Below are 12,155 nucleotides of genomic sequence, written 5' to 3'. Positions count from 1 at the left end.
GTGTTCTTGCCTGGAGAATCCCAGAGACGGGGGAGCCTGGTGGGCTGCCGTCTCTGGGGTTGCACAGAGTCAGACATGACTGAAGTGACTTAGCAGTAGCAGTAGCAGTAGCAGTGAAATTCCCCGAGTACCTGGTGCTGCCAGAACCCCTGCAACCCAAGCAGCTGCACCACCTCCACACCTGGCCCTCACAGGGGCAAACCTAAACCCTCTAGGACAGCCTCAGGAGCTAAACCCCAGTGGACGACCCGTATGTAGAGGTGGAAATAAAACCACAATTGAAACCCAGGGGTAGTGTGGCTAAGGAAGAAGACTCAAAATCTTCCCACCAGCTGTACAAGCTGCAGATTAAACCCACATGATCAACTAAGCAGACTCTGTGTCTATGGAATACATAAAAGGCCATTGAGAGCTCCCACAAGAGAAAACGCACTAGCTCTAATAGCTGTGGACATTGGAGGCAAGAACCCACAGGGGTAGGACCAGATTAGAATCTGAGCAGCCCCCACAGCAGGTCCAAAGATCAGTACAGTGTTGGAGGGCATCCTAGGGAGGTGAGGTGGACTGTGATTTCCAGCAAGGGGAAGGAAGGATTCTGACAGCAATAAAGCATTTATTAGTCTTATTTTTTCACTTGTTCTGTAGATTCTTTGGATTTTCTTTTTTTGTCTCCTTTGTTGTAGTTGATTTTATTGCCACTAAGAAATTCAACTAAATTTTTGAGCTTTTTCTTTTTCCTCATTCTTTTTATTGTTGTCATAAACCTCTGCCTCTACATTGGGCTTTTGCAGTTCTGTGGAGTTTTCCTCTTTCATTTTCTTTTCTCTTTTTTTAATTTTAATGTTTAATTTTTTAAACCTACTCCTATTTTTTTTTCTACATTTATTCCTTTCTTTGCTTTTCCTACTTTTTTTCCCCTTTGCAGTTAATCTTTAATGTATATAGCTCTTCTTTGTCTACCTCTATTTAACTTTGCATATCCATTCTTTCTTTCTTTTCTTTCTCTCCTTTCCTCTCAACATATTTGTTAGTTTCATTTTCATTGCTTTATTCCCCAATTGGCACCTTGCTTTAGTTTTGTTTTCCAGTTTGCACTTTAATTAGTTTTGTTTGGGTAGATATAAATTTTGGTTTCCTTTGTTCACCAGGTCAATCTATTGTACTTAATTTTTGTTGGACTGCTTTGATTTTGTTTATGGGTGTATATGTATATGTGTATATTCAATCATATCTTCTATTGTTATAAAACCTCTGCATCTACATTAGGCTTTGGCAATTCTGTGGAGTTTTCCTTTTTCTCCCTTTTTTCTTTCTTCCATTTTTTTCTCTTTTCTATTTTTCATAATTTTAATTTTTAATTTTTTGAACCGATTATAATTTTTCTACATTTATTCAGCATTTGCCTTTCCAACAGTTCTTTTCCCCTTACAGGCAATCTTTAATGTATATAAATCTTTTTCATCTATATATATTTAATTTTGCATATCCTTTCTTTTCTTTCTTTCTTTTCTTCTCAACATATTTGTTAGTTTTGTTTTCATTGCTTTATTCCCTACTTGGCATCCTGCTTTAGTTTTGTTTTCCAGTTTGTGCTCAAGTTAGCTTTGTTCTTAATGGATAAACACAATTTTTTATTTCCTTTGTTCACCAGATTAATCTGCTGTACTTTATTTTTGCTGGACTGTTTTCACTTTGCTCATGGGTGTATGTGTATATATTCCATTATTTTTATTATTATTTGCCTGATTTTGTAACTGCCATTTATCTGGGCCTCTTTTGGTTTCTTGTTTTTGGATGTTTGTTTTACTCTCCCTTAATGCCATAATAAACCACCTGTGGAATCTTTGTTACTGACCAGAGATCAAACCCTGAGCCTTTGGAGTGGGAGAACTGACTCTAAGACCCTAGACTATCAGAGAGCTAACCCTAGGGAGTATCAAATAGTGAAAATTCACACAAAGGAAAGCACTTGAATACAAGACCCAGCATCACCCAACCACCAGTAGCACCCTGTGCAGCATGCCTCATCTAAACAACAAACAAAGCAAAAACAAACCCAGTCATCAGCAGACAGGAGTACCACCTCACTCAGCCTTGCCTGTCAGAGGAAAACCAACCAACCAAACAAAAATTCAGCATGTATCTCACTGTATATGAAGCTCCCACAAACCACTGAACCAACCTTAGGAGGTCAGAAACCAAAAGGAAGAAAGAATTCAACCTTCTTCAAGGAAAGAATTCAACTTTCCTTGAAGCTTGGGAAAAGGAGACATCAAACACAATACCTTAAAAAAAAAAAAAAAAGAAAAGGCAGAGAATTACTGCACAAATGAGGGAACAAACTAGAAACACAGAAGTCCAAATAAATCAAGAGGAAATAGGAAAATTACCTGAAAAAGAATTCAGAATAACGATAGTAAGGAATATCAAAAACCTTGAAAACAAAATGGAGAAAATGCAAGAATCAATTAACAAAGACCTAGAAGAACTAAATAATAAGCATACAGAGACAAACAACACAATTACTGAAATCAAAAATACTCTAGAAGGAATCAATAGCAGAATATATGAATCAGAAGAACAAATCAGTGAGCTGGAAGATAAAATGGTGGAAATAACTTTTGAAGAGCAGAATAAAGTAAAAAGAATGAAAAGAGCTGAGGACATTTTCAGAGACTTCTGGGACCATATCAAACACACCAACATTCTAATTATAGGGGTTCCAGAAGAAGAAGAAAAAAACAAAGGATATGAGGAAATTTTTTGAAGAGATTATAGTTGAAAATTTCCCCAGCATGGAAAAGGAAAGAGCCAATCAAGTCCAAGAGGCACAAAGAGTCCCATATAGGACAAGCCCAAGGAGAAACATGCCAAGACACATACGAATCAAACTAACAAAGACTAAACACAAAGAAAGAATATTAAAAGAAGCAAGGGAAAAGCAAGAAGTGACATGCAAAGGAAACCCCCTATGCTTAACAGCTTATATTTCGGCAGAAACTCTTCAGGCCAGAAGGGAATGGCAGGATATAGTTTAAGTACTGAAAGAGAAAAATCTACAACCAAGATTACTGTACCCAGCAGGGATCTCACTCAAAATTGATGAAGAAATCAAAAGTTTTTCAGACAAGCAAAAGTTAAGAGAATTCAGTACCACCAAACCAGCTTTACAACAAATGTTAAATGGACTTACATAATCAAGAAATAGAACAGAAGAAAAAAGATATACAAAATCAACCCCAAGCAATTAGAAAATGCCAATAGAAATATATATACATATATATCAACAATTACTTTAAATGTAAGTGGATTAAGTTCTCCAACTGAAAGACACAGACTGGCTGAAGGGATACAAAAACAAGACCCATATATATGTTGTCTACAGGAAACCCACTTCAGACCTCAAGACACATGTAGACTGAAATTGAGAGGATGGAAACATATATTCCATGCAAATGGGAAGCAAAATAAAGCTGGAGTAGCAATTCTCATACCAGACAAAATAGACCTTAAAATAAAGCAGATTCCAAGAGATAAGCAAGGGCACTACACAATGATTAAGGGATCAATCCAAGAGGAAGACATAACAATTGTAAATATCTATGCATCCAACATGGGAGCACCTCAATACATAAGACAAACAGTAACAGACATAAAAGGAGAAATTGACAGTAACACAACAACAGTAAGAGTCTTTAACACCCCACTCACACCAATGGACAGATCATCAAAATAGAAAATTAATAAGGAAGCACAAGTCTTAAATGATACATTAGATGAGATGGATCTCACTGATATCTTCAGGACATTCCATCCAAATGCAGAAGAATACACCTTCTTCTCAAGTGCACATGGAACATTCTCCAGGATAGACCACATCTTGGGTCACAAATCAAACCTCAGTAAATTTTAAAAAATTGAAACTGTATCATGCATCTTCTTCGACCACAATGCTATTAGATTTGATGTCAATTACAAGAAAAAACTGTAAGAAACACAAACACATGGAGATTAAACAACACATCTCTAAATAACCAACAGGTTACTGAAGAAATCAAAAGAGAAATCAAACGATTTCTAGAAACAAATGACAATGAAAACATGACAACTCAAAATTTATGGTATGCAACAAAAGCAGTTCTAAGAGGGAAGTTTATAGCAATAAAATCCTACTTCAAGAAACAAGAAAAATATCGAATAGACAACTGAACTTTATACCTAAAGCAACTGGAAAAGGAAGAAGAAAATAAACAAAATTAGGAGAAAGAAAGAAGTTATAAAGATCAGAGCAGAAATAAATGGAAAAGAAATGAAAGAAACAATAGTGAAGATTAATAAAATTAAAAGCAGGTTCTTTGAGAAGATAAAAAATATTGACAAATCCTTAGCCAGACTCATCAAGGAAAAAAGAGAGAAGAATCCAATCAACAAAATTGGAAAAGGAAAAGGAGAGGTTACAACAGACACTGTAGAAATACAAAGGATTATAAGAGACTATTATGAACAACTATAAGGCAATAAAATTGATAACCTGGAAGAAATGGACAGATTCTTAGAAAAATTCAATCTTCCAAGACTGAACCAGGAAGAAATAGAAATTATAAACAACCCAATTACAACTACTGAAATTGAAGCTGTGATCAAAAATCTCCCAAAATACAAAAGCCCAGAACCTGATGGCTTCACGGGAGAATTCTATCAAACATTTAGAGAAGAGCTAATGCCTATCCTTCTAAAACTTTCAAAAAATTGCAGAGGAAGGAACACTTCCAAACTCATTCTACAAGGCCACCATCACCCTAATATCAAAACCAGACAAAGACAACACAGAAAAAGAAAACTATAAGCCAATATCACTGATGAACATAGATGGAAAAATCCTCAACAAAATTTTAACAAACAGAGTTCAGCAACACATCAAACAGCTCATACACTGTGATCAACTTGGGTTTATTCCAGGGATGGAAGGATTCTTCAATATATGGAAATCAATCAGTGTGATACACCATATTACCAAATTGAAAGATAAAAACCATATGGTAATCTCAATAGATGCAGGAAAAAACCTTTGACAAAATGACAAAATTCAGCACCTATTTATGATTAAAACTCTTCCAAAAATGGGCACAGAAGGAACCTACCTCAACATAGTAAAGGCCATAAATGATAAGCCTACAGCAAACATTATTCTGAAAGCATTCACCTTAAGATTCCCTGATCCTAAGATCCCCAAGACAAGGGTGTCCACTTCCTCCAGTATTATTCAGCGCAGTTCTGGAAGTGCTACCTACAGCAATCAGAGAAGAAAAAGAAATAAAAGGAATCCAGATCAGAAAAGAAGTACAGCTCTCACTGTTTGCAGATGACATGATATGGTACGTAGAAAACCCTAAAGATATTATCAGAAAATTACTAGAGCTAAGACTATGGTTTTTCCAGTAGTCATGTATGGATATGAGAGTTGGACTATAAAGAAAGCTGAGCACTGAAGAATTGATGCTTTTGTACTGTGATGTTGGAGAAGAAACTCTTGAGAGTCCCTTGGACTGCAAGGAGATCCAACCAGTCTATCCTAAAGGAGATCAGTCCTGGATGTTCTTTGGAAGGACTGATGTTGAAGCTGAAACTCCAATACTTTGGCCACTTGATGCAAAGAGCTGACTCATTTGAAAAGACTCTGATGCTGGGAAAGACTGAGGGCAGGAGGAGAGGGGATGACAGAGTATGAGATGGTTGGATGGCATCACCAACTCAATGAGTCTGGGTAAACTCTGGAGTTGGTGATGGAAAAGGAGGCCTGATGTGCTGCAGTTCATGGGGTCACAAAGAGTTGGACATGACTGAGTGACTGAACTGAAGTGATGTGAATCAGTGAATTTAGCAAAGTTGCAGGATACAAAATCAATACACAGAAATCATTTGCATTTCTATATACTAACAATGAAAACTCTGAAAGAGCAATTATGGAATCAATCCTATTCACCATTGCAACAAAAAGAATTAAATATCTAGGAATAAACTTACCTAAGGAGATGAAAGAACTGCACACAGAAAATTATAAGACATTAATGAAAGAAATCCAAGATGACATAAACAGATGGAGAGATATTCCATGCTCCTGGGTAGGAAGAATCAATATTGTGAAAATGACTGCATTACCAAATGCAATCTACAGATTTAGTGCAATCCTTATCAAATTACCAATGGCATTTTTCACAGAACTAGAACAAAAATTTCACAATTCATATGGGAACACAAAAGACCCTGAATAGCTAAAGCAGTGAGAAAGAAGAATGGAGCTGGAGGAATCAAGCTTCCTGACTTCAGGTTATACTACAAAGCTATAGTCATCAAGACAGTATGGTACTGACACAAAAACAGAAATATAGACCAGTGAAACAAGATAAAGTCCAGAAGTAAACACATGCATCTATGGGTACCTTATTTTTTACAAAGGAGGCAAAAATCCTCAACAAAATTTTAACAAACAGAGTTCAGCAACCCATCAAACAGCTCATACACTGTGATCAACTTGGGTTTATTCCAGGGATGTCATGGGGCAAAGACAGCCTCTTCAATAAATGGTGCTGGGAAAACTGGGCAGCTACATGTAAAAGAATGAAATTAGAATACTTCCTAACACCATACACAAAGATAAACTCAAAATGGATGAGAGACCTAAATGTAAGACCAGAAACTATAAAACTCTTAGAGGAAAACATAGACAGAACACTCAGTAACATAAATTAAAACAAGATCCTCTAAACCCACCTCCTAGAGTAATGGAAATAAAAAGTAAACAAGTGGGACTTATTTACTTTTAACTTAAAAGCTTTAAACTTAAGATTAAACTTAAAAGCTTTTGCACAGCAAAAAGCAAGGTGAAAACACAACCTTCAGAATGAGAGAAAATAATAGCGAATGCAACAACTGATAAAGGATTAATTTCCAAAATATATAAGCAGCTCATACAACTGAATACCAGAAAAACAAACAACCCAATCAAAAAGTGTGAAAAAGACCTAAACATTCATTTCTCCAAAGAAGACATATAGGTGGTTAACAAACATATGAAAAGATGCTCAACATCGCTCATTATTAGAGAAATGCAAATCAAGCCTACAATGAGATACCACCTCATATCAGTCAGAATAGCCCCCTCAAAAAGTCTACAAACAATAAATGCTGGAAAGGGTGTGGAGAAAAGGGAGCACTCTTGTACTGCTGGTGGGAATGTAAATTGACACAGCCACTATGGAAGACGGTACGGAGATTCCTTTAAAAACTAGGATTAAAAGCACAATATGACCCAGCAATCCCACTCCTAGTCATATACGCTGAGGAAACCAAAATTGAAAGAGACACATGTGCAAACAGTGAAAGTTTTACTTCTTCTTTTCCAATTTGGATTCTTTTTATTTCTTTTTATGCTCTGATTGCTGTGACCAAAACTTCCAAAACTATGTTGAATAGTAGTGATGAGAGTGGGCACCCTTGTCTTGTTCCTGACTTTACGGGAAATGCTTTCAATTTTTCACCATTGAGGATAATGTTTGCTGTGGGTTTGTCATATATAGCTCTTATTATGTTGAGGTATGTTCCTTCTATTCCTGCTTTCTGGAGAGTTTTTTTTTTTTTTTTAATCATCAATGGATGTTGAATTTTGTCAAAGGCTTTCTCTGCATCTATTGAGATAATCATATGGCTTTTATTTTTCAATTTGTTAATGAGGTGAATAACATTGATTGATTTGCAGATATTGAAGAATCCTTGCATCCCTGGGATAAAGCCCACTTGGTCATGGTATATGATCTTTTTAATGTGTTGTTGGATTCTGATTGCTAGAATTTTGTTAAGGATTTTTCCATTTATGTTCATCAGTGATATTGGCCTGTAGATTTCTTGTTTGTGGCATCTTTGTCAGGTTTTGGTATTAGGGTGATGGTGGCCTCATAGAGTGAGTTTGGATGTTTACCTTCCTTTGCAATTTTCTGGAAGTGTTTGAGTAGGATGGGTGTTAGCTCTTCTCTATAGAATTCAGCTGTGAAGCCATCTGGACCTGAGCTTTTGTTTGCTGGAAGATTTCTGATTACAGTTACAATTTCCATGCTTGTGATGGGCCTGTTAAGATTTTCTATTTCTTTCTGGTTCAGTTTTGGAAATTTGTACTTTTCTAAGAATTTGTCCATTTCTTCCACGTTGTCCATTTTATTGGCATATAATTGCTGATAGTAGTCTCTTATGATCATTTGTATTTCTGTGTTGTCTGTTATGATCTCTCCATTTTCATTTATAATTTTATTGATTTGATTTTTATCCCTTTGTTTCTTGATGAGATTATTATTTGTCAATCTTATTTATCCTTCAAAGAATCAGCTTTTGGCTTTGTTGATTTTTGCTATGGTCTCTTTTGTTTTTTTAGCATGTATTTCTGCCCTATTATTTAAGATTTCTAAAGTGCTGCACTCAGTATGCCAGCAAATGTGGAAAACTCAGCAGTGGCCACAGGACTGGAAAAGGTCAGTTTTCATTCCAATCCCAAAGAAAGGCAATGCCAAAGAATGCTCAAACTACTACACAATTGCACTCATCTCACATGCTAGTAAAGTAATGCTCAAAATTCTCCAAGCCAGGCTTCAGTAATACATGAACTGTGAACTCCCTGATGTTTAAGCTGGTTTTAGAAAAAGGCAGAGGAACCAGAGATCAAATTGCCAACATCCGCTGGATCATGGAAAAAGAAAGAGAGTTCCAGAAAAACATCTATTTCTGCTTTATGGACTATGCCAAAGCCTTTGACTGTGTGGATCACAATAAACTGTGGAAAATTCTGAAAGTGATGGGAATAGCAGACCACCTGACCTGCCTCTTGAGAAACCTATATGCAGGTCAGGAAGCAACAGTTAGAACTGGACATGGAACAAAAGACTGGTTCCAAATAGGAAAAGGAGTATGTCAAGGCTGTATATTGTCACCCTGCTTATTTAACTTATATGCAGAGTACATCATGAGAAACGCTGGACTGGAAGAAACACAAGCTGGAATCAAGATTGCTGGGAGAAATATCAATAACTTCAGATATGCAGATGACACCACCCTTATGGCAGAAAGTGAAGAGGAACTAAAAAGCCTCTTGATGAAAGTGAAAGAGGAGAGTGAAAAAGTTGGCTTAAAGCTCAACATTCAGAAAACGAAGATCAAGGCATCCGGTCCCATCACTTCAGGGAAATAGATGGGGAAACAGTGGAAACAGTGTCAGACTTTATTTTTTTTGGGCTCCAAAATCAGTGCAGATGGTGACTGCAGCCATGAAATTAAAAGACACTTACTCCTTGGAAGGAAAATTATGACCAACCTAGATAGCATATTGAAAAGCAGAGACATTACTTGCAGACTAAGGTCCGTCTAGTCACAGCTCTGGTTTTCCAGTAGTCATGTATGGATGTGAGAGTTGGACTGTGAAGAAGGCTGAGCACCGAAGAACTGATGTTTTTGAACTGTGGTGTTGGAGAAGACTCTTGAGAGTCCCTTAGACTGCAAGGAGATACAACCAGTCCATTCTGAAGGAGATCAAACCTGGGATATCTTTGGAAGGACTGATGCTAAAGCTGAAACTCCAGTACTTTGGCCACCTCATGAGAAGAGTTGACTCATTGGAAAAGACTGTGATGCTGGGAGGGATTGGGGGCAGGAGGAGAAGGGGACGACCGAGGATGAGATGGCTGGATGGCATCACTGACTCGATGGACATGAGTCTGAGTGAACTCCAGGAGTTGGTGATGGACAGGGAGGCCTGGCGTGCTGCGATTCATGGGGTCGCAAAGAGTCGGACATGACTGAGCAACTGAACTGAACTGAACTGAACTAACCCTGGGGTTCTTCATTTCTTCCTTTTCTAGTTGCTTTAGGTGTGTAGCTGCTGCTGCTGCTAAGTCACTTCAGTCGTGTCCAACTCTGTGTGACCCCACAGATAGCAGCCCACCAGGCTACCCAGTCCCTGTGATTCTCCAGGCAAGAACACTGGATCGGGTTGCCATTTCCTTCTCCAATGCGTGAAACTGAAAAGTGAAAGTGAAGTCGCTCAGTCATGTCCGACTCTTAGCGTGTAGAGTTATTTTTTATTTGACTTTTTTCTTGTTTCTTGAGGTATGCCTATATTGCTATGAACTTTCCCCTTAGCACTGCTTTTACAGTGTCCCACAGGTTTTGGGTTGTTGTGTTTTCATTTTCATTCATTTCTATGCATATTTTGATTTCTTCTGTGATTTGTTGGTTATTCAGCAGCATGTTGTTCATCCTCCATATGTTGGAATTTTTAATAGTTTTTCTCCTGTAATTGAGATCTAATCTTACTGCATTGTGGTCAGAAAAGATGCTTGGAATGATTTCTTTTTTTTTTTTTAATTTAACAAGGCTAGATTTATGGCCCAGGATGTGATCTATCCTCGAGAAGTTTCCGTGTGCACTTAAGAAAAAGGTGGAATTCATTGTTTTGGGGTGAAATGTCCTATAGATATCAATTAGGTCTAACTGGTCTATTGTATCATTTAAAGTTTGTGTTTCCTTGTTAATTTTCTGTTTAGTTGATCTATCCATAGGTGTGAGTGGGGTATTAAAGTCTCCCACTATTATTGTGTTATTGTTAATTTCCCCTTTCATACTTGTTAGCATTTGTCTTACATATTATGGTGCTCCTATGTTGGGTGCATATAGCAACTGACAAACAACTAATATCAAAAATATGCAAGCAACTCCTGCAGCTCAATTCCAGAAAAATAAATGACCCAATCAAAAAATGGGCCAAGGTACTAAATAGACATTTTTCCAAAGAAGACATACAGATGGCTAACAAACACATGAAAAGATGCTCAACATCACTCATTATCAGAGAAATGCAAATCAAAACCACAATGGGGTACCATTTCACGCCAGTCAGAATGGCTGCAATCCAAAAGTCTACAAGCAATAAATGCTGGAGAGGGTGTGGAGAAAAGGGAACCCTCTTACACTGTTGGTGGGAATGCAATCTAGTATAGACACTATGGAGAACAGTGTGGAGATTCCTTAAAAATTGCAAATAGAACTGCGTTATGACCCAGCAATCCCACTTCTGGGCATGCACACCAAGGAAACACGTGGGCTCCAATGTTCATCACAGCATTGTTTATAATAGCCAAGACATGGAAACAGCCTAGATGCCCATCAGCAGACGAGTGGATAAGAAAGCTGTGGTACATATACACAATGGAGTATTACTCAGCCATTAAAAAGAATACATTTGAATCAGTTCTAATGAGGTGGATGAAACTGGAGCCTATTATACAGAGTGAAGTAAGCCAGAAAGAAAAACACCAATACAGTATACTATTGCATATATATGTAATTTAGAAAGATGGTAATGACAACACTGTATGCAAGAGAGCAAAAGAGACACAGATGTATAGAACAGTCTTTTGGACTTTGTGGGAGAGGGAGAGGGAGATGGTGGGATGATTTGGCAGAATGGCATTGAAACATGTATAATATCATATAAGAAATGAATCGCCAGTCCAGGTTCGGTGCAGGATACAGGATGCTTGAGGCTGGCGCTCTGGGATGACCCAGAGGGATGGTATGTGGAGGGAGGTGGGAGGGGGGTTCAGGATGGGGAACTTGTGTACACCCATGGCAGATTCATGTTGATGTATGGCAAAACCAATATAATATTGTAAAGGAAAAAAATAATAATAATAATAAAAGAAAGAGACACATATATCCCATTGTTCACCGCAGCACTATTTACAATAGCTAGAACATGGAAGCAACCTAGATGTCCATCGACAGATGAATGGATAAAGAAGTTGTGGTATATACACACAATGGCATATTACTCAGCCATAAAAAGGAACACATTTGAGTCAGTTCTAACGAGGTAGGTGAACGTAGAACCTATTATACAGAGTGAAGTGAGTCAGAAAGAGAAAAATAAATACTATAATCTAACACATATACACAAAATCTAGAAAAATGGTACTGAAGAATTTATTTACAGGGCAACAGTGGAGAAACAGACATAGAGAATAGACTTATGGACATGGGGAGAGGGGAGGAGAGGGTGAGATGTATGGAAAGAGTAACATGGAAACTTACATTACCATATGTAAAATAGATAGCCA

The sequence above is a fragment of the Capricornis sumatraensis genome, chromosome 15, assembly GCF_032405125.1.
Source record: "Capricornis sumatraensis isolate serow.1 chromosome 15, serow.2, whole genome shotgun sequence".
Lineage (NCBI taxonomy): Eukaryota > Metazoa > Chordata > Mammalia > Artiodactyla > Bovidae > Capricornis > Capricornis sumatraensis.
Note: the sequence above shows the minus strand (reverse complement) of the source record.